Below are 26,441 nucleotides of genomic sequence, written 5' to 3'. Positions count from 1 at the left end.
AGAAACCAAAGGTGCTATGCGCATACTGCTACTAATTCTGCACAACAATTCCTTTTTTGCAAGCTAAGGGTAGTAGGGTAAAGCTTTTAAAGAATATTTCGGCGGATGTTGAACTAAATCAAAACAAAATAAGGGCAAGTGGACTTTCAATAAGGTGACGAAGTAATATCTCAAGTAAGTTATGCCTTTAAGGATTAGTTGAGGGGTAATTTGAACTAGCCAGAAGGCGCTATATGAATACTTTCAATTCAAGCAATTCTAGCAAAAAGTTTTGTTTACTATTGAGCCGGGTCGCTCTTTACTACAGTTCGTTACCACGAACTATTTGATAGTTGCTATAGTAGTCATAGTAGTAGTATTGATATTACTAGCAATAGCATCAAACAGTTCGTGGTAACGAACGGTAGAAAGGAATTTGTATTTCTTTTGCCAGGAGACAAATCGCGAAAGCGTGTTTATTTGTTTCTCTTTGTTTTTTTTTTTCCAGGGGGCATAGTATCGACCCAGTTGTCCTAGAATTTCGCGAGAGGGTTCATTCTGACGGGAATTAAAAGTTCTAATGCCCTTTTTAAGTGACCAAAAAAATTGGAAGGTCCCCACCCAGGCCCATTTTTTCCCGAAGCAACCGGATCAAAATTTTGAGGTAGCCATTTTGTTCAGTATAGTTGAAAAACCTAGTAACTATGTCTTTGGGGAAGACTTAATCCCCCAAGTCCCCGGAGAGGGGCTTCAAATTACGAACTTTAACCAATGTTTACATACAGTAATGGTTATTGGGAAGTGTACAGACGTTTTCAGGGGTACTTATTTGCGTGGGGGGGTGGGATGGAGGGTAGGGGGCACTTAAGTTTTTATTGTTTTAAAAATTAGAACTGTGACGAAGAGTCAAACTTTTTTATTGTTTTAAAAAGTAGAACTATGACAAAGAATCAAACTTTAGCATAAAGAGCGGGACGTTGAGGAGGGGACAGCCCCTTAAACATACGGAATAGTTTCTGTTCGTATTAAGTTTTAATGTTGCTCCTTACTTTCAGTTGAAAAAAACTTGTTTTTTATTGCTAGCAATAGTTTTAATAGTAATTGCGGTAGTACTACTAGCATCAGTTATACTAACATATTGCCTTTTGGTCAATAAAATATCCGTCTCATTAAGTCCTGGAAGTTTAAACTCAATAAAATTAGCTATTCCTATGACATTGCTGATATGTCCTTTTGATAACCTGTATGTTTATATACTTCTTGAAATTTCTAGCTCAATGCTGTTAGCTTTACAAGTAATTGCGATGGAAGTAGTAGTAGTAATGGTAGTAGTAAATATAACAATAATAGTAACAATTTAATTCAATAAATGTAACAATTTAATTCTGAAAAATTAGAAAAAAATGAGGCATTTTTAACTTACGAACGGGTGATTGGATCTCAATGAAATTTAATATTTAGAAACATATCGTGTTTCAGAGCTCTTATTTTAAATCCCGACCGGATCTGGTGACATTGGGGGGGAGTTGGGAGAGGGAAACCTGAAACTTGGAAAATACTTAGAGTGGAGGGATCCGGATGAAACTTGGTGGGAAAAATAAGCACAAGTCGTCATCAACAAGACTGCTTCCTCATCAACGCCCCACTCTTTACGCTAAAGTTTTTTACTGTTTCAAAAAGAAGAGTTGAGAGAAAGAGTCAAACTTTAGTGTAAAGAGTTGGGTGTTGATGAGGAAGCAGCCCCTTTCATATACGAAGTAATTTCTGTTCGTTTTAAGTTTTAATGTCGCTCCTTACTTTCAGTTAAAAAAAACTAGTTTGTTTTATTTAATATTAATAAGGAAGGAAATTAAAAGACAATGTAATAGAGAGAAGTCGTAGGATCTAGGAAAATCGGCTTGATTTTATGTTTGTTGCTGGTTCAGAAATATATTATTTCTATTTTAGCCTAAATCACATCCTAAGTATAAACATATTTCTAGTCTTCAACTACTATAATAAGCAGAGATGGGATATACTCTGGATGAGATTAAATAAAAAACTAGTTTTTTTTTAAACTGAAAGTAAGGTACGACATTAAAACGTAAAGCGAACAGAAAGTATTCCGTATATGAAAGTGGTTGTCCCCTCCTCAACGCCCCGCTCTTTGCGCTAACGTTTGACTCTTTCTAACTACTCTACTTTTTAAAACAATTAAACCCTTTAGCGTAAAAAGTAGGACTTTGAGGAGGGGACAGCCCCTTTTAAATACGGAATAATTTCTGTTTTTTTTTTTAAGTTTTAATGTCACACCTTACTTTCGGTTAAAAAAAAAATAATCTCATCCAGAGTTTATCCCATATCAGCTTATTATAGTAGTTGAAGGCTAGAAATATGTTATTACACTAACAATCAAGCCTGTTGAATAGCATTTTTCATCAGAATTTGCCTCACTGTATTTTGAACTTAAATAGAGTAAAATCACCAAACCAAACGACAATGTAATAGAGAGAAGTCGTAGGATCTAGGAAAATCGGCTTGATTTTATGTTTGTTGCTGGTTCAGAAATATATTATTTCTATTTTAGCCTAATTCACATCCTAAGTATAAACATATTTCTAGTCTTCAACTACTATAATAAGCAGAGATGGGATATACTCTGGATGAGATTAAATAAAAAACTAGTTTTTTTAAAACTGAAAGTAAGGTACGACATTAAAACCTAAAGCGAACAGAAAGTATTCCGTATATGAAAGTGGCTGTCCCCTCCTCAACTCCCCGCTCTTTGCGCTAAAGTTTGACTCTTTCTAACTACTCTACTTTTTAAAACAATTAAACCCTTTAGCGTAAAGAGTAGGACTTTGAGGAGGGGACAGCCCCTTTTAAATACGGAATAATTTCTATTTTTTCTTAAGTTTTAATGTCGCACCTTGCTTTCGGTAAAAAAAAAAATAATCTCATCCAGAGTTTATCCCATATCAGCTTATTGAAGCAGTTGAAGGCTAGAAATATGTTATTACACTGACAATCAAGCCTGTTCAATAGCATTTTTCATCAGAATTTGCCTCACTGTATTTTGAACTTAAATAGAGTAAAATCACCAAACCAAACGAAAAAAAATCATCCAAGGTAGCAAACGTAAACCTGCGTGGATTTTGTTTCTTAAATGGGTTCTATGTTTATATGGCTCACAAGTCTTTTTCAATGACTACCAAACTTTCTCAATTATTGTTTTAACTATTCTAACACATTCCTTCTGGGGAAAATGGTTTTGATCTATTTCCGTGCTCCCATTTAGAGGCTCCGGCGTTGACCGGATCCAATTTGGGAGCTCTTCAAAAATTGTTAACTAGTGTGCATTCTAGCGTTTGTCAAATTCTTCAAAGTGTAGGCAATCTTCCCGTCAATTTAAATTTTTTCTTCTAAATCATTTGGCTCAAAAGCATGCCTTATACAAAAATATATTTATTTAAATAGAGAACTAAAATTATACTATTAATCATTTTAATTATTTATAAAATCTTTATCATACATGAAAAAGTATTTTAAAAGTTTTACTAATGTACTGTATAGCAAACAAATTAATTTGTCAAATTTTTGATTTCGAATTCATAGTCGTGTTTGACCAAAAAAGGTGAGGAATGCTTCTCTGATGAAATTTATTTTTTAAAAACTTTAATTCTATGAAATTGATTCACTTAAAAGAGCACTAGATCTATAAGTATTCATTGGAATGAACCTCTAAAATCAATCATTATTTTAAATGAAACATAGGAGGGGGGGGTGTTTGCTAAAACATATGATTCAAAATATAAGAGACAAACTTTTCTGTTTTGTCAACATTTATGTAAACAAAAATTAATTTTTTCCAACGAAACTACGGAGAAACGGAGCATTTTTAGCGGATATACAAATAGACATCTTTGGAATCAAGGGGAGGCATTTACCTCGCGTCCTCCCTGGAAAACAACCTCCCCGACAGAAAATATCTCCCTGGAATATACCCTTCCCAAAAACACCCCCTTCGAATTTATCCCCATAAGAATATACCCCTAGGAAAAAATCCCCCTTGGAAAATTTCCCCTCTCGAAAAGTACCCCCTCATGGAAGATACATCTTCGCTGAAAGAAAATTATTCCTAAAATTTCTTCTTACTGGTAATTCCTCAGACAATCCCGTCTCCCTGCAGGAAACTCCACCGCAAAAAATGTTCGTATATTTCCCAATAACAAATACTATCTATATGCAATGAACAAATTACTAAACTTAGAAAGGCACTTGAACTCCTGCAATAGGGTTCTCTCATTGTGTTGTATGTAGTTAGGGAGAGAGATGCCTCAAAGAAGGCAGTTTCATGCCGAAACATCCCAGTAAAAAAAAAGTACGAGATGCCTACTTTTGCTCTTAAATGTTGATAATAGAAAAAGAGAAAATTGAAAGGCCTTTTATGCACTTTGATTCTCGAATCGTAAACAAATAAATATCTTTGTGCTATCTTATTTCACACAAGATGTAACATACAGAGCTTTTTGCTGGAAAATTGCAAGAGCTAGGGGTGCTGGGATATTGGTAGGGCTGTGGACCAACTTTGTAATACGGAAAACCTGTCTTTCTAAAAAAAAAAAAGGCTTGGAAAGGGCAGCGAGGATGTTTGAAAGACCGTGAGGACACTTTATGCTTTCACGTGTGCTTCTAAAAATCCATTTATGATTCCTTTTTGAACCAGGTGCCACGCGTTTACCGGTAAAGTCTGAATTATCTGCCACTTTCCAAAATCTATTACTGCACCCATCTATTTGACCAGAGGTCCATAGTTTCCGTGAAATAACAAACTTTGTCTATCAAATTCTGTCGGAACCTTGTGGCAATATGAAAAATCCATAAAAATATCAAATGCATGTGAAGAATCGTCTGTCTCACCAAAACTGGTTTCCATGACACCTTACTAAGTTCCTCAGCAAGGTTTTTTAACATTCTGCTTCTTTAATTGACACATTTGTTTTTTTTTCTACCTTTTTCTCCTTGGCTTTTTCTCCTTTTTCTCCTGTTTTTTTTTAACATTCTGCTTCTTTAATTGACACATTTGCTTTTTTTCTACCTTTTTCTCCTTGGCTTTTTCTCCTTTTTGTCCTGTTTTTTTTTTTAACATTCTGCTTCTTTAATTGACACATTTGCTTTTTTTTCTACCTTTTTCTCCTTGGCTTTTTCTCCTTTTTCTCCTGTTTTTTTTTTAACATTCTGCTTCTTTAGTTGACACATTTGCTTTTTTTCTACCTTTTTCTCCTTGGCATTTGCAAGTGGCACAGAACCTATAACTGGGAAATGATCCGAGCATGGGAACACCAGAACATCAGCAGCACTAGATTTCAGGTACTTCGAACTAACAAAATTGTTATCTATTATAGTTGCTGAATGACTAAAGATACGTGTCGGGACCACAAGTCCCCAACAAGGGGACATAAATCATTTGAAACCAATTTAAATTAATAGCATGTAAATCATACAAATCAAAATTATAATCTCCCATACAATTAAAATCCAACTGACTAAATGCCGCAGCTCTCATTGTCCCCCTGAAAGGACTTTACAAAGGCATCTCTGAAATCTCACTAATTTTACCTCAAGATGGTACCCTAGCTTTTGTTCAGCCTTGGACATAGATAAGAAGTATTGCCATAAGTATTTCACATATTGACAAGAAGTATTACATTCTTCTTGTCTGTGGCCTGGGCTTGTAAACCCCGTCAGTCTCAAAGGGTTAGAATATTTTGCGTGACTGCGTTGTTTAAATTTCATATGATATCTTTTTCAATCCTGTCTAATAGCCGCAACTCCCTTTTGACTAGTCCGTGCCTCCCTAGGGAGGCGCACCTTCCAGTTTAGAAAACGCTGGTTTACAGGAAGCATTGGCTATTTGAGCGGTAATACCTTGCGGCAACCACTATTGTGATGCATAATCGTTAAACAATGATCAAAAGGGCCAGACTCTCGGCCAAGAGTGCCACCACCTGGGTAACCACTAACATCTTTAGCTATCTTAAATATAAAACTTAAATATCTGAAATATTAAAACTAATATAGCTAGCGCAATAAATAGCTCCGGGCGTAGCTAGATGTACAGTCGTTTGCAAGAAGGAAATTTCATTGAACCTGTCAATATATATTTTGGCCTCACATTGGATGCTACTGGATATATTTATTTCATATTGAAAAATGTTGAGTATCACTTTTCTGCGCTAGTTATTCAAGAAATAAAATAATATACTTTTATTGATACTATGGCTTGACCATAGACCTGTTCGATAGAACCTAAAAAGGTCGCCTCTGATAGAAGTTAGGAATAAATATGGTTTAGTTCATTAGACATTTATTAATAAGTAAATTATTAAATTGGGCGGGGGATTAAGAACCTATTAAATTGGTGGGTCGGGCGAGCCTATGAAATATATCATCAGGCTGGTATGGATAGAATTGAAAAAGATAGTCAAGCCAATGAAATATATCATCAGGCTCGTATGAAAACCCTTAAAAAACCTTGCGAAACCCGTTAAGGAATGTCAATGAGTGAGAGACTATTAAACGTTTATCAGACATTAAATGCTAAAACGGAAAAAATAGAGCTTCGTTGACAAGGGGGGAGGATGGGCCGGCCAACGAAACAGAATTGGAGGCTAAGCTACCCTCTCTAAAAAGCAAAGTACATAATATTCAAGCTCCGAGTGCTAATAATCCGGTAAAACGTGATTCCTCGGACCCTTTTTTTAAGGATCGCCTTAATAGAGATGAGAAAGCAACGCATAAAAAAACAAGTTGGGCTATAACTCATGGTAAAGGAAATATCGACGAGTTTGTGAAATCAAATAAAACACAAAGAAAACTAAAAGGAAAATCGATCAACATGACAATTGACTCGAGTAGTGAGCAAACTTCTGTACGAACTGACCTTATTAAAAAGACAGAAATAAACCATAATGATACGATTACAACCATATGTTATTATGGAGACAGGCTAATGCCCGTCTGCTTGGGTGCAATGTTGCCAATGCTTCGGAAGAAAAAGTACTGCAAAACGCCCTAAAAAAGTACCACTGATCAAAAAATTGTACCATATCTTTTTTTTTGCGTGTTGCGCTACGACCAAGACGAAAAAAAAATTTGTTGCTACGTACAACACGTGGACGATCGGAAAATTACATTACAATAAAGAGAAAAAAGTATCCGATATATTCTTTCAAAGATATCTGGAAAACCTTCTTTCCCCTGCAAGGACCATTTTAGTGTCACTCCTCCAAATAGCTGCTCACCTAGTTCGTACTTACCGCACAGATGGCATTGCTGTTTCACACTATATTATGACCGCAAGAGGCCAACAACAGGCACTTAAATAAATGTATAAAGGAAAACTTAAAACTCTAGAAGAGAAGACAAATAAAAACTACAATTCCCTCCGCTCCCTGCGTCCTGACACCCAGTCAAATCTTATTGTACCATATTATACCACATTGTATAAAATGTACCAGGAAATTTGTGATTGTACCAGAATGTACCTATAGAGGTGAAATGTACCAAAACGGTACAATTGTACCGCTGTTGGCAACCCTGCTTGGGTGAGAATAGAAATTGCAAAGAAGGATTGTACAGTCCAGAGTAAAACGATAAAAGTAGGCTTAATAGCTACTCTTGCAGTAGATATTCTTGTAAGAGGAGACTTTGGGGATATTCGAAATACCCTATCCTTAAATAAGACTTGTTTAACGGTGAAAGATGCAGAAGTGGCTTGACCACATCATATCGAAAATAAGGCACGTGAAATTGATTTTTCGGGAATATTTTAAGAAAACAAAAAACTTCAGAACACTTTTACGGAAAATAAGACATCAACAAGTACATGCCAAGGCGAAACCACTCACTGTGCTAGAGAAAAACTAGAATAAATTTATTGTACGCGCTTTTCAACGTTAGGTCCGAGAAATTTCGGTAGAATATGAAAAACCAAATGTGGAAATTCAACTCCCATTTGACGAAGATTTGTTTAATACTACGGCAAAAGAAAAAAAAAGGGAGAAAAGGAATATTAAACGCAAATACAATAAAGAGATGCAGTCAAAGATGGTGGACTCTGGATTCCAATTCAGATTTAATGATCATTTATTTTGTAGGATCAACAGAGCTGAGAAAAGTGAAAAAGAAAAAAAGGAATACAAAAAAAAAAGTATTTATGGACTCAGCCTGCAGTGCTGAACAATAGAAAATTAGGAGAATTACAAAATCAAGAGAAGAAAAAAGAGCTCAGGGGGGACAAAGAGGTCCAAGACCCAGTGGGAAAATTACAAAAACTGCAATGAGACGAAAAAGCATACGAGGGAGGAAAATTTCCATGACCTATTAAGAAAAACTACAAATAATCATAAAATAAAATTGAATAGACTACAATAGGCTAAGGAAAGATTGGGCTATATTGAATTTTGGGTTTTGATTGGAAAGCTTTGCAAGGAATCTGATTTACTCCTATCCATTATAAAGGAGATTTGGTCTCTTTTTTGGTGGGGAGCCCCTTTCGTAGTCATGAATGATGGACGATTCACTCATCGGACAGCTGGTTGGCCAGCTGTGACCCTGAAACCACGATTTTGCCTCTCTGATCTGCAGTTCTTGGGGGATCCTCTCTTCCGATCACTTCATATTTTACCCAAACATATGTCCAGTAACCATATTCGCGGTTTTAACTTTTCATGAGAACCTACGATTACTTTCTGTATACCTCATTCATTGAGCGGCGTATTCAAATTTCGTCTTCAGTTGGCATCAAAGAGTGCTCTTCATTCGACTATCCCAGGGGGGGATATCCAGAGGGATATTCTGTCCCCAGAGTGAACTGATTAATGATTCACACGGTATTTGGCTGGTTTTCATATACATCTATCGTTTTCACACGCCTTTATATTTAAAGCTAAAGCTATATTAGTTTTAATATTTCAGATATTTAAGTTTTATATTTAAGATAGCTAAAGATGTTAGTGGTTACCCAGGTGGTGGCACTCTTGGCCGAGAGTCTGGCCCTTTTGATCATTGTATAACGATTATGCATCACAATAGTGGTTGCCGCAAGGTATTACCGCTCAAATAGCCAATGCTTCCTATAAACCAGCGTTTTCTAAACTGGAAGGTGCGCCTCCCTAGGGAGGCACGGACTAGTCAAAAGGGAGTTGCGGCTATTAGACAGGATTGAAAAAGATATCATATGAAATTTAAACTACGCAGTCACGCAAAATATTCTAACCCTTTGAGACTGACGGGGTTTACTAGCCCAGGCCACAGACAAGAAGAATGTAATACTTCTTGTCAATATGTGAAATACTTATGGCAATACTTCTTATCTATGTCCAAGGCTGAACAAAAGCTAGGGTACCATCTTGAGGTAAAATTAGTGAGATTTCAGAGATGCCGTTGGAAAGTCCTTTCAGGTGGACAATGAGAGCTGCGGCATTTAGTCAGTTGGATTTTAATTGTATGGGAGATTATAATTTTGATTTGTATGATTTACATGCTATTAATTTAAATTTGATGGTTTCAAATGATTTATTCCCCCTTGTTGGGGACTTGTGGTCCCAACACGTATCATTAGTCATTCAGCAACTATAATAGATAACAATTTTGTTAGTTCGAAGTACCTGAAATCTAGTGCTGCTGATGTTCTGGTGTTCCCATGCTCGGATCATTTCCCAGTTATAGGTTCTGTGCCACTTGCAAATGCCAAGGAGAAAAAGGGTAGAAAAAAAGCAAATGTGTCAATTAAAGAAGCAGAATGTTAAAAACCTTGCTGAGGAACTTACTAAGGTGTCATGGAAACCAGTTTTGATGAGACAGACGATGTTTCACATGCATTTGATATTTTTATGAATATTCTCCAGCTCATATATGATAAAACATGTCCCCTAAAAGTGTTGAGGAATAAAAAGGAATCATCAAGAAAACCTTGGGTCGCACCAGAACTTATTGAGATGATTAAGAAGGGGAATTTACTGTATCAGTCGTTTTTAGGTTGCCAAATTGCTGATATTTTTGAAGAGTTCAAAAAAGTAAGAAATCAAGTGAATACTTTACGAAGAGCTTGTGATAATAGCTATTATGAATCAAAACTTGAAGCAACAAAAGGGGACTCGAATGGAACATGGAAGGTTTTGAGAGAAGTTTTAGGTAGTGACAAACAGAAGAATACGCCAACTTCACTAATTGTGGATGGAAGAGTCTACGTAGGCAAACACAGAACTTTGTGAATCAATCCGGTGCCTACTTCTCGATGATTGGTGAAGTAGTTCAAAAGTTAGGCCAGCCACTGAGTCAAGGAACAAGTGATGAAGCTTTCGCTGATGATAGGGGCCTGGGACTAATAATAATGACCGAAAAAACGAATATACAGGAGTTGAAAGAAATTGTAAATAGTATTAAGTCAAACTCTTAAGGTAGTGACGGTATAAACCTTAATTCCTTTAAGCTATGGTTTACCTCCTACCATGTCTTGTTTACTTGATTAATTTATCACTTAATCACTTGACTTAGTCTTCTCAACAATGATTTTCAAACCTATTCTAACACCCTGAACTTGTAAAACCTTTAAAAATGTATTCATTTTGCTCACATTTTCACCTATGATGCTTAAATAATCCGCATAATTTAAGTCCAGGAGAGCTTTTCCTCCCCTTTTGACTCTGTAGTCTTCCTTTGTCTTTCCTCTCCTCCTTAAGACAAATTCCTTCAAAATGATCCGTATAAAAGGGGATAGAACACAAAACTCCTGATTTAATGTGAAACCATCTGCTAACCTCATTTCTTATCTCATTCTTTAACCGCAGCCGTGTTATTCTCGTATTTAGCACTAATCACCCTAATGCATTTGTTTGGTATACCATACGATGATAAGACGTTCGCTAAAGCTCTTTTATCTACGGAATCGAACACTTTTGCTCATAACCTATAAAACTGAGGACCAAAAGTGTTTGATGACTTAGAGACTTGGGACTTTAAGGGACTTTTAGATGACTTAGTCGACCACAAAAATTTAGTCGACACATCCTCTACTTTATTTAAAACCGCACTGTTCTACTCTTAAAACTTTGTCCACAGTACCTTTCAGTCTAAAAAACATTGTATTGCTGAGTAATCTGCTACCTAGAGATACTAAACTAATGCCTCGATAATTATAACACTCACTCTTATCATCTTTCTTATGCAGTGGTTTAATTCAGGTTTTCCTAAAATCGGTAGGTACTTCCCTTTTTCCAAAAGTCATATTCGTAATCTTCAGTATCTTCTTTCTAACCTTAGATTCACAATATTTAAGAAATCATTTACCACACTATCAGCACCTGGAGTCTTATTATTTTGCAATCCTTTGATTACTATCTCGAATTCTTCCTCACGAAACAAATCACCTTCACATCCAAGGTATCACAAGCTTTTTCATTTTACTCTTTACCTTTTCGTGCAACTCTGCTTAGCACATTCTCAAAATGTTCTGTCCATCTCTCTTTAACTCTTTCCTTAGTCCTAACTGGGGCCCCGTTCCTATCTTTAACTGGGTGTCTAAGTCCCGATTGACCAATCCCTCTAAATTTATTAACATGTCAGTGCATGCTGTCTAACTACATCTTCCAGATTCTCGGCAACTTTATCCATGGCCTCTATTTCATACCCCTTAGTACATATTTTAATGCTTTCTCCACTTCCTTTACATTCCGTTTGTTTTCATATGATCTATCACACAAATAATCTTTATACAAGCCCTTTCTCCTCTCTATTAAAGATAAAGCGTTTTCACTAATATTCCTAGCTGTAGTCCTATCTTCCTTCCCTAAGACAAAATAAGCAACTTTACAAATTATTTTCCTAAAATTATACCATTCATCTTCCACGTTGTTAAATTTTAAACTATCCAGTTTAGAATTCAATTGTTCCTGGAAAGTTTCTCTCAAATTCTTATCCTGGGGTCTACAAACATCATTAATTCCCGAGAGGCAGTTACCCTTCCCAAATTTCAGTTTTAAATTTACCGTAGACTCTACCAGATGGTGGTCTTAACTTTTAACATCAATAACAGCACTCCTATGGTACCTGATATTAATCATACCAGTCTTTCGTTTACAATAACAAAATCAATCAGATTTATTGTATTACCATCATGTGAATACCATTATAACTTATGGGCCATTTTATGACCAAAGAATATACTGGTTATAATTAGATCGTTATAACTACAAATTGCAATAGGCTGTAGCCATTACTATTTTCTTTTCCTACACCAAATTTGCCTATATTAGGATACAATCTATCCCTTTTTCTGGGACGCTAAAATTTCCTAATAAAACACCATATTTCTACCTGGGGCCCTGTCTATTTGCTCCTGTAACTATAAGTAAATTTCTTCTAAGTCACTAATATTTCCGTCAGTCGGTTATATAAGGGCGTATACAACTATAACTGAAACCCCGAACTTTTTAGTATATTCTATTATTAATACCTTCCGAGCCCAAACAAGACTTAGCAGCTTCCAAATTCATCATGAGCCCTAATCTCTGTCCATGTACCCCATCCTTCCTGTCTGAGGAAACAAACTCTGTATAACCTATTGCCATGCTTCCTACCCCTGGGAAATGAGTTTTTAAAACTTCTAATAGGTTCAGCTCGAATAATCTTAATTCGTTAGTCAAAATGTTGATGCGATAGTTACTTTTTTACGTCGGAACATTCCAAGTTTCAATTTTCATGCTCTTTAAATCATTGAAATTATTTTATAGTTATTTTTTTTACATCGGAAAATTCCAAGTTTCAATTTTCATGCTCTTTAAATCATTGAAATTATTTTGGCCCCAGGAAAAGGAATGGTCTCGGATACCAATGCAGAACAACCCATAGTAAATAAATTGGATAGGAAGAGCTGTTTTTATCTAAAAAAAGCCCACCAAAACAGACTAAGCCCAGAAAAAATACCCATTAGTCAAAGTATTGCGCGAAGCCTGTGCCGGTTACAAAGCTATAATTTCATCGAGGCGTTCCAATCCTCAAGTGGATATATAGTTGATCGCAAGGTCCCCAGTCTTGCAGGTACCCCAGAAGGGTCGAGTTCATTTGACGTTTTTCATAGATCTTCATCTGACGCCTTGCCGCAGCTGTTTTCCTACAACGTGGGAGGGAGAGGATCCTCCCACGATGGTGTTCTGCGTCACCATGCAATTTAACCCATTACTGGGATACACAAAATATAAGGCAGCATCTTTCAGCTAGGGGGATAGCGCCCTTTGCCTCCCTTATGGGCACCTATGTGTGTATTCACTGTAAGTCCTCAATTTTCCCACAGGAATAGTCGTCAATAAAGGTGATATATTTTTGGGTTGTTGCATACTTGGTTGAATTGCATTGCTCACTCCACAAATTTCAAATGAACTGGTTTGGCCTGTTATAGGACACCTCTTGAACTCTAATAAGTTTAACTGGTGTTAACAAATACGAAACTTGAACTCATGTTTTTCTTTAGCTTCATTCAAATCGCGCCTCTGCCTAGTTGATATGGGCCTGTTCATAAGTTTATTTGTAACTCAACTAATAGTCCAAAATTAAACAATATACTTTACAATAATTCAATAATTATTAACAAAAGTAATAACTTTTATTTATTGTTAAAGATGAATTACATTTTACTATATCTTTATTGTTTATTGTTATTTATACATTACTTATTTATTGTCATAGATTAATTACATTTTACTATATCTTACATATACCTTTCTTACTATGGTACCTATGTTTGTCAGATATTTTATACACGCTCATCTATTGGCCCTTGTTGCTTAGTTGTTATTTGTTTTAAAATGTTTTCGCATATTGTTTTCTTTGTTCTGACAAATTTTTAGTCAGTTAATTACAAATTTACTGCCTGTTTACCTGGCAGCGCTGACAGTCAGTATGAATTCTCTCTTGATGTAGAGAAGATGCATTGTCTAGGAAGTTGTTTAATAGTAAACTTTTCTTGTGGTGTTTAAGCAATAGGGAAGATCCTAGTAGTACAATTTCTGGATTTATGAGCTTGTGTATACTTGTGGTATGTATTTCTTCATAACAAAGAGATATGTTGTTTGCCCATCCTCACTTTCCAAATTGATGGGCCTTGAGAAATAGGCTAGACAGAAATCTGTTACTTTTGAATAAAACCAAGCTTTTTTAAATATGAAATTGAAAGTTAAATCCCAGTGTGGAAATATGTGCCCTGGGTTTTAAACAAGGGGCTAATTTTCTGCATTGTTATTGGGGGCAAGAGGGGTCCATATCCGGATAGTCAAGGGATGTGGAATATTTAATAATTTTTTCTCCACAATATAGGGGGGGATTGCCCCCCAACCAATCTGGATGTAAATATGCACTGATTTCTCCATAAATCACTCTTGTCTTCAAGTTGATTTCACATTTTGTCATAATAATGGGAAACTCATTGCGTATATAGCCTACAATTCAGGATATAGGCTATATTTGCTGGTTAAAAAGATGGGGGAGGTGGTGGAGTGTTGTGGTGGCAAAGCTCATCTCTGACGAAAAGGAATGTTTGCCTACATTTGGTTTCAGGCAGCAATTCTTATCTAAAGGTATGTCTCTTTCTTACCCATCTCATTAGCCTAGTGCAGGGCTTCTTAAACTTTTGTAATTCCCGACCCCATTTATGATTGCGAGTTTCTTAGCGACCCCAACAAATATAAAAGAAAAATAAATTAATATTTTTTGATGAAATATTTATTAGGTAACAATATACATATGCATATGAAAATATATAAATTTAGAATTCGTTTTGAAACATATAAAAATCTAAAATTGAAATTTGCACAAAATGTTATAGAAATGTTTTTATTATAGTTTCAAAAACAAAAGTGGATTCTGACCGTCTTATTTCTCTCGAATATATCCAAGTAGTTGTGTTGTAAATATTAAATTAAAGTTTACGTTAAAAATTTAATGAGATGGAGGTGCCTATTTTTTATTGAATAAGAAATCAAATCTTGGTGTAATGTTTGAAACTGCTTGAAGATCACTTCAACATTTTTTATCGCTGAACGATATTGGTATTTAGTGTGTGTTAAAGCTGAGAAAGTAACTTCACATAAATATGCGGTGTTGAATGGCAGAAGTACATTTAACGCCATATCAGCGATTGTGGGAAATTCAGTTCTAGTTCAGATCCAGAATTCAGTCAAGGGCTTTTTTTTGGAATTATAGTTTTAAGTTTGAGTCACACGAAAGCTCAGCAAATTCCTCTTGATCTTTAAGTGACTGATGATCTATCTCACTTAAGCCAATCCAAAACAGCTTTTGAATCCAAACTATTTTTTTTAAATCAATATTTAATATAAAGTATGTCCGGAACTGTATTTCTAGCGCTTTTAAGTGATCTACAATAGTTTTTGCAATAAAAGTTTTACGATGGATTTTCTCAATTACAAAATTGTCGACACTGGAAAATATTTCGAACGAATTTTTTTCGATCCTACTTTTCCAAATGCTGATCTTTTTAATAAAACTTTCAATTTTGTCGTTTGAAATAAAAATATCGCAATTTTTTCCTTGAAGAGACAAGTTAAGATCGTTTAACTTTACAAAAATATCTGACAAATAACACAGCTTGGATAGCCACAAGTCATTTTGAAAAAAAAACCCAGCAAATTCACATTTTCGTTCAGTTAAAAATATTTCGGTCTCGTCCTTTAATAACAATAATCTGTTTAAACTTTGACCTCTTGACAACCACTTTTTGACAACCTTTGACTTACTTCTGCATGTAATAACAAAGTTGTGTAGTTGGAATTCGTATCCTTACAGAGATTTGAAAATAAGCGACTGTTAAGGGCTAAATTTGGTGCTATTTTATATGCCGGGACTGTAAGGTCCCAGTCGGTCGCGAAAGGATTAAACTGACTAATTCGAAATAACATGCACTTCGTTCACAATCATACAATGGCTAAATGAAAATAACACCAAATGTTTATATAGTTTCTTCAAAATAACACAGAAATTTTGTTGATAATATTTATCAGGATTATTTCGGTTTTAAGAGATTGACAAAAATAAATCGACATTTTTTATAAATTTCTGTAACATCTTCTGACTCATAGTAAATTTATACAAGATATTATAATGATCGGAATAGAATAGAAAAAGATAGAACTGACTAATTCGAAATAACATGCACTTCGTTCACAATCATACAATGGCTAAATGAAAATAACACCAAATGTTTATATAGTTTCTTTAAAATAACACAGAAATTTTGTTGATAATATTTATCAAGATTATTTTGGTTTTAAGAGATTGACAAAAATAAATCGACATGTTTTATAAATTTCTATAACATCTTCTGATTCATAGTAAATTTATACAAGATATTATAATGATCGGAATAGAATAGAAAAAGATAGAACTGACTAATTCGAAATAACATGCACTTCGTTCACAATCATACAATGGCTAAATGAAAATAACACCAAATGTTTATATGGTTTCTTTAAAATAACACAGAAATTTTGTTGATAATATTTATCAAGATTATTTTGGTTTTAAGAGATTGACAAAAATAAATCGACATGTTTTATAAATTTCTATAACATCTTCTGATTCATAGTAAATTTATACAAGATATTATAATGATCGGAATAGAAATTCTGGTATAAACAGTCTTTCCGAACCAGAAGATTTTACTATACATTTCTCTACGATGATTGTTATTTTTCTTTATAACAATAATTTTACAAGTTAAAAAACATTTTTTGTTAAATTGTATTTTTATCACTCGCGACCCCATAATTTTGCTACGCGACCCCAAATGGGGTCGCGACCCATAGTTTAAAAAGCCCTGGTCTAGTGGGTTAATAGGAAAATTTACCAAATCCACCGTGCATTACACACAATTATGATGATTTTTGGTGGGTTATAGAAAATAGATCAATTTTTCATCTCTTTCTTTTGCAAATTTCTCATGTTAGGGCATGCTATTGCAACTTAGTTTCAGGTTAAATTGGTCATTCATGGCAAGAAAAGCAGAAAAATGGTATTTAATTATGGCTGTTCAACTTTTTTGATGGATAATTTATCTTTTTTGTTAGCCTATGCTACTTAAAATAGCACTAGAGTAAAAGCGAATACGTTTTACTTAGTCTTTTCTCCATTTTTAACAACTGCAATTTTGGAGTAAGCTAATTATCCCTGAAAAATATGCTCCCTTAAAAATTTCTAAAAGGGGAGGAGTATGGAATACCTATGATGAAGTTTGACATCTTAGTTTTTCAATGGGATTGGGTGTTCTCAGATAAATTTTAATCTTTGGGGAGGGGGTGGGTATACAAAAGTGCAGACCCTTAACTAGCTATCTCTTGGGTTTTTAAATAGTAAAAAATTATCTGGTCATGAATTAGGCCTTTATAGTAAATTATTTTTGTTTGTTTGTTTTGGAGTTTATTTTTGTCTTGTTGTTCACGTTGTGTGCCTGGTTTTCGTTTCGTTCGTTATTTGTTCTATTTTACCACCTGACTGGTTTTTCATTAAGTAAATACATTTAAATAGAAATACACACTATCCACTCTCCTTGGAAAGGAAATCTACCTAAGATTTTCTTAAAGGAATTCCTTAAGATTAACCTGAGAAATATGGGTTAAGTTTGGCATAAAAATTTACTTTTTGAGACTTTGAGAATGAATGCTAGCAGGGAAGGGGGAATGACCCTTCCCTATTAAAAGCAAGAAGATATGAAAAAATGTATAAAAACAGGGAAAGGAGAAATACCCCCAAATTAATCTTGGAAAACACAAAATTCCTGGTTGTGCTTCCTGGTTGCAAACATCAGATGATGTGTATTCTATGTTTATGAAGAAACTACTTTCACACCCAATTTCATTGGCGCAAGATGTGAACTTTCTTCTTTGTCCAGATGATACTTCTGACCTGAAAGACCTGCTAACTAAAGATGAAGACGTACGCAATAATGCTCCTAAACCAATGAATCTCATCTCAACCCCCCCTGGAGATTTCCTCGCGATTCTCATGCTTCGTTTGCCCCCTCCTTAAAAAAAGATCTCCTGGTCTCTTTAAACTTTGTTTTACAACTATAGAATACTGTACCTAAATGCGTCTGGAATGAATTGACACATAAAAAATTAAGAGTTCAGCTTATTTTCTATTGCAACCATGGGATGAATTTGCCTGCATATTTGGGGATGAGATAAGCCATCACATGACAGTAAGCCCTTCAGAACAGGGGGTTTTTGCTAAAGGATTTTGATAATTCTTAACTAATTGGCTGTCTAAGATTTATTGTAGATAGTGTTTTGACCTTATTTGGGCTAAACTTGTTGTTTTGTTGCACTAAATGGCTGATGAAAGCACTTTTTGGGGAAGAATCTCTTTTGTTACTTAAAAAGGGGGCTAAAACTCAACGTTTTTATTTGACTCAGCTGTCTATCAGTTTTCCACGAACATTTTCAGTACAATCACTCTTAGTAATAAAAAAACTCCCAGAACTATCTCTTTTCGAAAAAATGTTAAATTTGTCAGTCATTTATCCCTAAGAATTTGGGACAAACTCAAATACTTGGTGCATTAGCCCAAAATTTTCAATTTCCGTCTTTCGGCCTTGGAATTCATTTGGTAGACGATTCAGACTAAAACGAAGTTTCTCTCCACAATCCCTCCCATGAGGTCACCCGTTAAAAAATGGTGTACACCAGGTAGTGCGCACCATGTGGCGAAAGTCAAGCGTGCCACTAATTGTTCCACGCTTGACACCAAGAGGTTCGGTATGGTGAACGCATCTGTGTGTGGGGGAATAATTGCCGCTACAAGATATATCAGCGGCCTTTTCTCAGGCCACGGGTTTGTGATTAAAATCTCATTAAAGATATATATATTAGGTGATGGAAATTGTCGACAACTCGATTTCCCCTGCCTCTTTGTTCTGAGTCTTGTGGATTATGAAGAGGTATGGGCTAGCCGTTCAACAGTTTGTGTGAAGTAGGGGGTCGGCACCGTTTCTGTTTCTGTTTCTTTCACCGTTTTCTATTCTGTTATTTTGAAAAAAAAGAGAAAACACAAAAATAGGTAGCTGTTTTTTTTTTTACCGGTTTGTTTCGGTTCCGTTTTTTTTCTTACTGTTTTTACAGTTTCTGTTTTTTTAGACATGTTTTTCTTCATTTTCCGTGTTTAGCTTGATAATAGCATCATATCCAATTCCTTTGACTTAGAAGTGTTATGAAGATGAGATTAGCCAACAGAGTTGCCAATTTTTGGTCAATGAATATGTCCCTTGAGCATCCAAAAATGTGTCATTTTCAACCAAATTATGTCCATATTTTGTGTATAATATTCCCGTAATACGTCCATCTTGGAATCGCAGAAACTAAATTTTTAACGATTTGTATACCTCTTGTGGTCAGTTAACATCAAGTACAATGAAAACGAAAAAAAAATTCTTGTAATGCATCCACACAGAATCAACTAGTGTAAAAGCACAGAAGTCATAAGAACATGTAAACAGTAAAAACTACTTGTTGAAGCTTAAGACTCATCTTCCTACGAGAGTTCGTCTTGACAGGTGTGATCGGCATGATGGTAAGCATTTTCACTTCTTTCGGTAGTTTTTTGCCAATCAGAGTAATTCTTGCGCAAGTCGTAAGGTACAATTTAAGGTACAGTCAAGCAACGTTGCAGAGCACTAAATAAGCTGGGTTGATCATCAATCACTTTTGACTCTTGAAAAGAGCACTCATTTCAAAGCTTCTACAACAACTCCATCTATATGAAGTGGCTTGGTACAAAAAATTATAATAATATATTGTGCCCACATTACTCTAGGACACTAGACTATTAATTTGTGTTTGAACGAGTCTTCTCGCAATATTCTAGTACCATTGGTTTGATACGATCACCCGTGGAAAAAGCAACAACAACAAATAAACACCAATCTGTGATCCTTCTTCTAGCAAAACTACAAAATTGTATATTTTTACAAACAGGAGATTGGAACCACTACATCAGAGTCCTCTGATACGCTGAATCTGAGGGCGTGATTACCATTAGATTCTTTGACTATTAGGGGGTGTATTTCAACTTTTTGAAAATATGGTTAATTCTCTCAGGCTTGTAGCGTTTGATGGGTATTACTAAACATAGTGAATAATATATATTTGGAATCAGCACAATAAGCTAAATCTTTTGATGCAACTATCGATTTCAAAATTAATTCCAGATTGTCAAGAACCCAGATTTTTCCTTTTGTTAAATATCCGTTTTTAGTTAGTAAACTTGATGAATAGATGATATTTTTGCCTGATAATTGAAAGCCGGAAGCGTTTGTTCACGAAAAAGGTGCATTCTTTCCTGTTGTCTGGACTGTAGCGTAAAAGCAAACAGAAATACAATTCTTACGGATGAAAAAATACAAACTTGTAAAGAATTTCAAGAGTATTTGCAGATAGTTGTCTGCAGGAAAGAACAAGCAACTCCGAAAAATGCGGTATAGAATTAAAAAAAAATAGTAGAAAGTAAGTAGTCAAGTAAATTTAGTGCTAGGTAAGTTTTAACACTACTTTGGTGAAAAATGACATTTTTTTTTAACAAAAAACTGTATCCAGGAGAGAAATACTCTATTTTATATCATAAATTTGCAAACGTCCCTATTATATCCTAAATTAAAAAATGTCCCGTTTTTGTCCTATTATGTCATTATGTCCCGGCAAATAGGAGTATGTCATTTGGACAAAAATTATGTCCAGTTGACAACCCTGTTTGCCACTATGAAAATTAATCCATTATTAAAGCCAGTTTTTCCAGTTCTATTTATTTAGCAAGAATAATAATTTTCAACTGCTCTACTTTCAAATTTTTAAAACTAATTGTCTGCTTTCTTTTTTCATTTTGTGCTGTATTTTTTTGGTTTTGCTTTCTCTTCCCCGAAGCAAACTTACGACAAATACCTCGGAAAGTCTTGAATTCTTTCTTCTCTAAATGATTTTATTGATTTTGATCTTATTGAAGTAGTAACGATATTTGAAGCAGGCATCGATATTTGAGTAAAGTAACGTTAAGTAACGATACTTATCGTTAATTAATTATCGTTATTAATTATCGTTAATTAATTATCGATAATTAATTATCGTTAATTATTTAACGATATTTATCGTTACTTAACGATAGTTAAGTAACGATATTTGAAGATATTTTGAAATATATTTAACGATATTTGAAGATATTTAACGATATTTTGATCTTATTTGAAGCAGTAACGATAATTGATTTGATGAGTAGGCATTTTTTTCGTAAGCAATCAATTCTGGCTTCAGAAGTCAGGAAAAAACAAACCTATTTAGCAAGTATTACCAACAGAAATGAAAAGATATATGAAACTATAATGAAAAGTCTGGATTCTTGATGGTTTCGAATCAAAACAAAAGCCAAGCATGCAGGGTGAACTTCCTCAGTTCAGAAAATTTATATAAAGGAAAAAGTAGCTTGCGATCAGAGAAATTTAAGATGAGATAATTATTTGGTTCTCTGATTAGCGATTATCGCGTTATTCTTTAGTTCTGAGTCATGAGGTGTCAGATAAGGAATTTCAATTGAATTCAGAAATTTTAACGTTTGTTCAGTTCCTCCTCCCTGTTAATTAACCATGTTATAGGATTTTTTATCTTTTCGGACTTGATATGATAGTTCCTGTCACTTTTCTTCCAACCGTAGAAATACTTAAGAATTATAAGACATCTTTCAAAGTTTAAAATGGAATTGTTGTATAAAATCCTGAGTATGCAACAGGGGTCATTTTTAGTACAGTAGTGAAGTATACAATAATTTTTTTTCAGACAAAATTTTGTTGTCCGTTTTTTCATGTGGGATTCGTTGTGATACTTTTTTTTTCGCATGTCTTCGGGCTGCTGATCTTTTTTTTCCTTCATTTTCATGCATGATTTTCTAAGACATATTTCAAAAACAACGGATATAAAAGAATATACATAAGTATAGGCATTTAAGAGACAGTAGTTACAGGGATGATTGCAAGAAGGTTCACAAAGACAATTTATAAGCTAAGAGTAATAACTTCAAACCATGTGATTGGTTGGTTAGAAACAAGGCAATATCCTGGATTTCTTTTTTTTGGGGGGAGGGTTACAACTTTTTTAAACGCATAAAAATTTGTTTATATTCATTTTTGCTACGTTTTTATGAGCTGGACAAAAATTTGGGGGTTATTTAAACCCCCTACCCTCCCTGGTTACAGCCTTGGCGGACACGAGTATTATTAAAATATAGTCGTCTGTGAACTGTGTAATTCTGCAGCAACATGAAATAGGTGGTAAAATTCATGTAGGTATTATATTAATATACAATATTACATTAAAAAAGTTGTATTATAAAAAATAACATCTAGTGATGCATAATAGTAGATCATTGGGGACAGGTTTGGAGGAACTTTTTAAGCTGTTTTTGAAAGCATAAATTCTTGAAAATAAGGTCCATTTTTTAGATTCATAACTTTTGCATATCATGATGAATTTGATTTATATTGCTGCACTCACTAAATTTCTTCTGTAATATCTCAGTTGTTCTCAATAACATTTCACGACTTTTCGCCTGTTAACAGCCTTTTAATAGATACTAACTTCATTCATTTGGCTTTCACTAAGAAAGGGACGGTAAAAATTCATGGCAATGAAAATTTTTATTTAACTTGAAGAGGTAGGATTTAAATCAGGACCATTTCGCTTTTCCTGTTAGCTTGAACAGTCGCTAAGGGATATACGCCTTGTGAAATCGATTTTTGTTCCCCTAATGGCATTGGTTGAAGAGAACTTAGAGCTTTAATATATATTCAACGACAAAGAAACTCCCTCAATTAATTTTTCTCGTATTGCAATGAAAATTTGTCCCGTGCAACAAAGAATTGACAATTTTTGAATACCATCGCCTGCGGACCTTGAAAAGGGGTTATGTGGCATTTAATGTCAAGCTAACATTTGCAGCACATCCCCTTGCTGTTTTGGCCATCTTTGTTATTTTTCTCGCATGTTTTTTGGTTCTTAAAGTACCAAGGACATTCAAATTAAAACACTTTCCCTCTTTGACCCACCTTTGTCTATTCATAGCTAAAAATTGCGACTATCTAATATGTTTCTTTCTGTTGTTTCAATATCATAAAGTCTTTGGTGAGTATCACATTTTCTTCAATAGTGCCGCGTTGAACCGTAAAGTTAATTAAGCAAGATTGGGGGGTTGCATTTGGCAACCCTTTTCGTCAATAAAAGTTCAAACATTAACAATCTGTTGATTGCTGAGGGGCAAATACACTTCAAAGGAAAGGTACATCTTTTTGAGCTGTTTGGAGTTTGGTGTTTTATATTTTTATCACTGAATAAATATCATACAGTAAAGGAAATTTGTTTCTGAAGTGGGACACGTCACAGGACGTATAAAGGGTAATTTTCTCTTGGATCTCAGCGCGCAATGCCACATAACTATTGATCATTGCGCACGCACGAAGGCGGAGTCATGAAGAAATGGGTGAGGTTGATGTGTCCCAAAAATCTTTAATGGAGAAGATAGGAATTTTCTTTACTTATGATATATATGCTGTGATTTTTAACTTTTTTTGATCATTTCTCACTCATATTTTTTTAATGTGACCCATGCTGCTACCCGTAACTTAACGCCATACGGAGGTTTTTGTATCGAAGTTGAATTCCTGATTTTTGTGGTTTTTCAAAATACATTTGGCATCGTAAATTTCCTTTCAACCAATTTTAACGATGAGATTTCATTTTCACTTTCCTTGATTCTTTGATAGTAATAGCAATTTATTATAGTTAAGCAAAAAAAAAAGGTAAAACCATAATGAAAGAGATGGACACATCTAGTCCAAGACTTTTAGCTCAAAAAAGGGTCGAACCCGGACAAAATTGCAATATAAACGAAAATGGTACCAAAATGATCAGAAAAAAATTCTGTACAACATAGTAAAAGTCCCCATAAATCCGAGTGGGGCGAGTACCCGAAAAACAGGGGAAAAGGGGGAAATGCGGGGGAAAATGGAAAAAATGCCGAACATGCCCAGAAAATAGTTTAAAGTGAGTTTTCTGGGGTTTTCACATACGCTGATTACGAAATTGACATCTAAGATTCAGTATAGAAAAAGAGTACTACGGAAAACGGGGGAACAGGGGAAAGAGGGGAGAAAAGAGAAGAATACAGGGTAGGGGTAGAAAGCGGTTTGGAAGATATTTTCTGGGGTATTCCTAACTGGTGATTATGAAATTGAGATATAAAATGATATACAAAAATCGATTAACATAAAACGGGGAAATAGGGGGGGGGGAGGGAGGGGAAAAAGGAAAATATACAGGGTAGGGGTAGAAAGCATGTGGAAATGTGTTTTCTAGGGTTTTTCTATCTGCTGATTATAAAATTGACATCTAAAACAAAGTTCGAGAACAAATACAGGAGATCTATAGAGGTTCGGCTACCCCATAGGTTCGGAAAAGGCAAAAAAAAAAAAATTCGAGAAAGAAATACGGAAAAATACTGAAATTACATTATTCCGTATTCCTCGCCATTATCGACAAGCGCGTGGGTTCGTCAACATAATCCTGTTCTAATTCGACATCCAGTAAGAGAAGCAAGGTAGACTAGTCACCGCGGAGTTCCAGTGCCGACGACAAAACCTATCCTGACGGAATGACATCTAGCGGATCCAATAGTCCCCAGTCTGCGTGGATGCTTACACATGTGACATGGTAGCAGGATAAATCAAGGTACGACGAGATTTTTTTTTAAGTCAAGCATAATTTTGCGTATCGGCAACTCTTCTTTCAGTAGTAAGCCTGATCCTCCAGCGCATGGATGGCCAATCCGTCGAAAGTTTTTCATTCAGGAAGAAAGACAAAGTCGTTACACTGGTATCCGATGGGAACATTAGGATAGATGGCGAGATTTTGCATATCGATCCTGCACTGCTTTTTCAACGTCTTTCGACTGCTGCCCATACATCTGAAAATGACATGGCAGAAACTCTACATTACGAACTGTGCAGTTATCCGCCCGCTTTGTTTGAGAATCCTGGCATAATGCGTCAGCCAGATAAACCTGCACTAGCGAAAGCAATATGGAAAGAAGCGAACACGGACTCGATTCACCACCTGCCAGTGTCAGATCGTGTCACTGTAGTTGACGGAGGTTGGCTGCTTCAGCAAGTACCTTGGAAGATTGGTGATACTTATGATTCAATCTGTGACAGCTATGTTAGTTTCGTTACTCGACGCTGTACCTCCCCTACTGTTGTCTTCAATGGATACAGCGCTGGTCCAACCACGAAAGATGCTACGCACAACCGACGGTGTAAGGGAAGCCAGCATCAAGTGATCGATTTCAGTTTAGGGATGAAGCTCCAGAAAAAGAAGGAAGAGTTTTTTAGCAACTCTCAGAACAAACAGCGAATTATAAGCTACATCGGGGAAAAACTCAGAGCCAAAGGATTTGAAGTCGTCCATGCGAAGGACGATGCTGACTATCTAATCGTGAAGACTGCCGTAACGAAAGCAGAAAACTCTGAAACAATAGTTCTTGGCAACGACACTGACCTTCTGATTCTACTCTTGCATCACCTCCCGCCTAATGCAAAAACACTTTACTTCGAATCGTCAACGAACGCAAAAGAAGCGATAACACGGTTCTGGTGCCTCAACGAAGTGCAAAAAAAAAAAATGGGAGAAGTAGCCAGGCTGCTTCTGGTAGGGCACGCACTCTTGGGATGTGACACGACCTCACGAGTTTTCGGACTTGGAAAGCAAGCTGTGCTACCTCTTTTGAAGAAGAGCGAAGTGTTCAGAAAAAAATGCAAAGTGTTTCTGGATGAATCATCGTCCAAAGATGAAATTGTGAAAGCTGGTGAATATCTTCTCCTCAGCTTGTATAAAGCACGACCAAACGAAGATCTCACTAAGCTGCGACATCGAATTTTCTTGGAAAAAGTTTCTTCGTCTAATACTACGGCGTTTGTTAAGCCTGAAAGGCTTCCGCCAACCGAAGCTGCAGCTTCATTCCACTCCCAGCGAGTGCGCCTCCAGGTATCCCGTTGGAAAGGGGAACCAGCTGACCTCGACCCGGCTGACTGGGGTTGGGTCCTCAGAGACCATAATTACTCACCTGTGATGACCCATTTGTTGCCCGCACCTCAGACTCTTTTGAGTGTCGTGAGATGCAACTGTAAGACAGGCTGCGAGAACTCGCGATGCAGCTGCAAGAAAAATGGATTAGCGTGTACGTTCGCGTGCGGAGAATGTCAGGGTATCAACTGTTTTAACAGGGACAACGAGATTGTCGAAGACGAGGAGCTCGACTAGTGATATCAATGCTGTGTTTTTCAAGTCAACTATACTGCCTTCGAAAGTGCAAATTTTACATATAATAGC

At 35.5% G+C, this 26,441-nt stretch overlaps 1 protein-coding gene across 1 annotated transcript in view; it reads left to right on the top strand.

Moving 5' to 3' along the window:
• The first annotated feature begins 13,917 nt into the window (after nt 1-13,917).
• LOC136027328 (histone acetyltransferase KAT6A-like) overlaps nt 13,918-26,441 on the top strand; it is a 179,556-nt gene continuing 167,032 nt past the window's right edge. Inside the window, exon 1 of the mRNA XM_065704462.1 lies at nt 13,918-14,053. The gene's annotated coding sequence lies outside the window, so the exon portion shown is untranslated. The remainder of the gene's footprint in view (nt 14,054-26,441) is intronic.

This window comes from Artemia franciscana, chromosome 5, assembly GCF_032884065.1.
Source record: "Artemia franciscana chromosome 5, ASM3288406v1, whole genome shotgun sequence".
Taxonomy (NCBI): domain Eukaryota; kingdom Metazoa; phylum Arthropoda; class Branchiopoda; order Anostraca; family Artemiidae; genus Artemia; species Artemia franciscana.
This window is presented reverse-complemented; position numbering and strand designations above follow the sequence as displayed.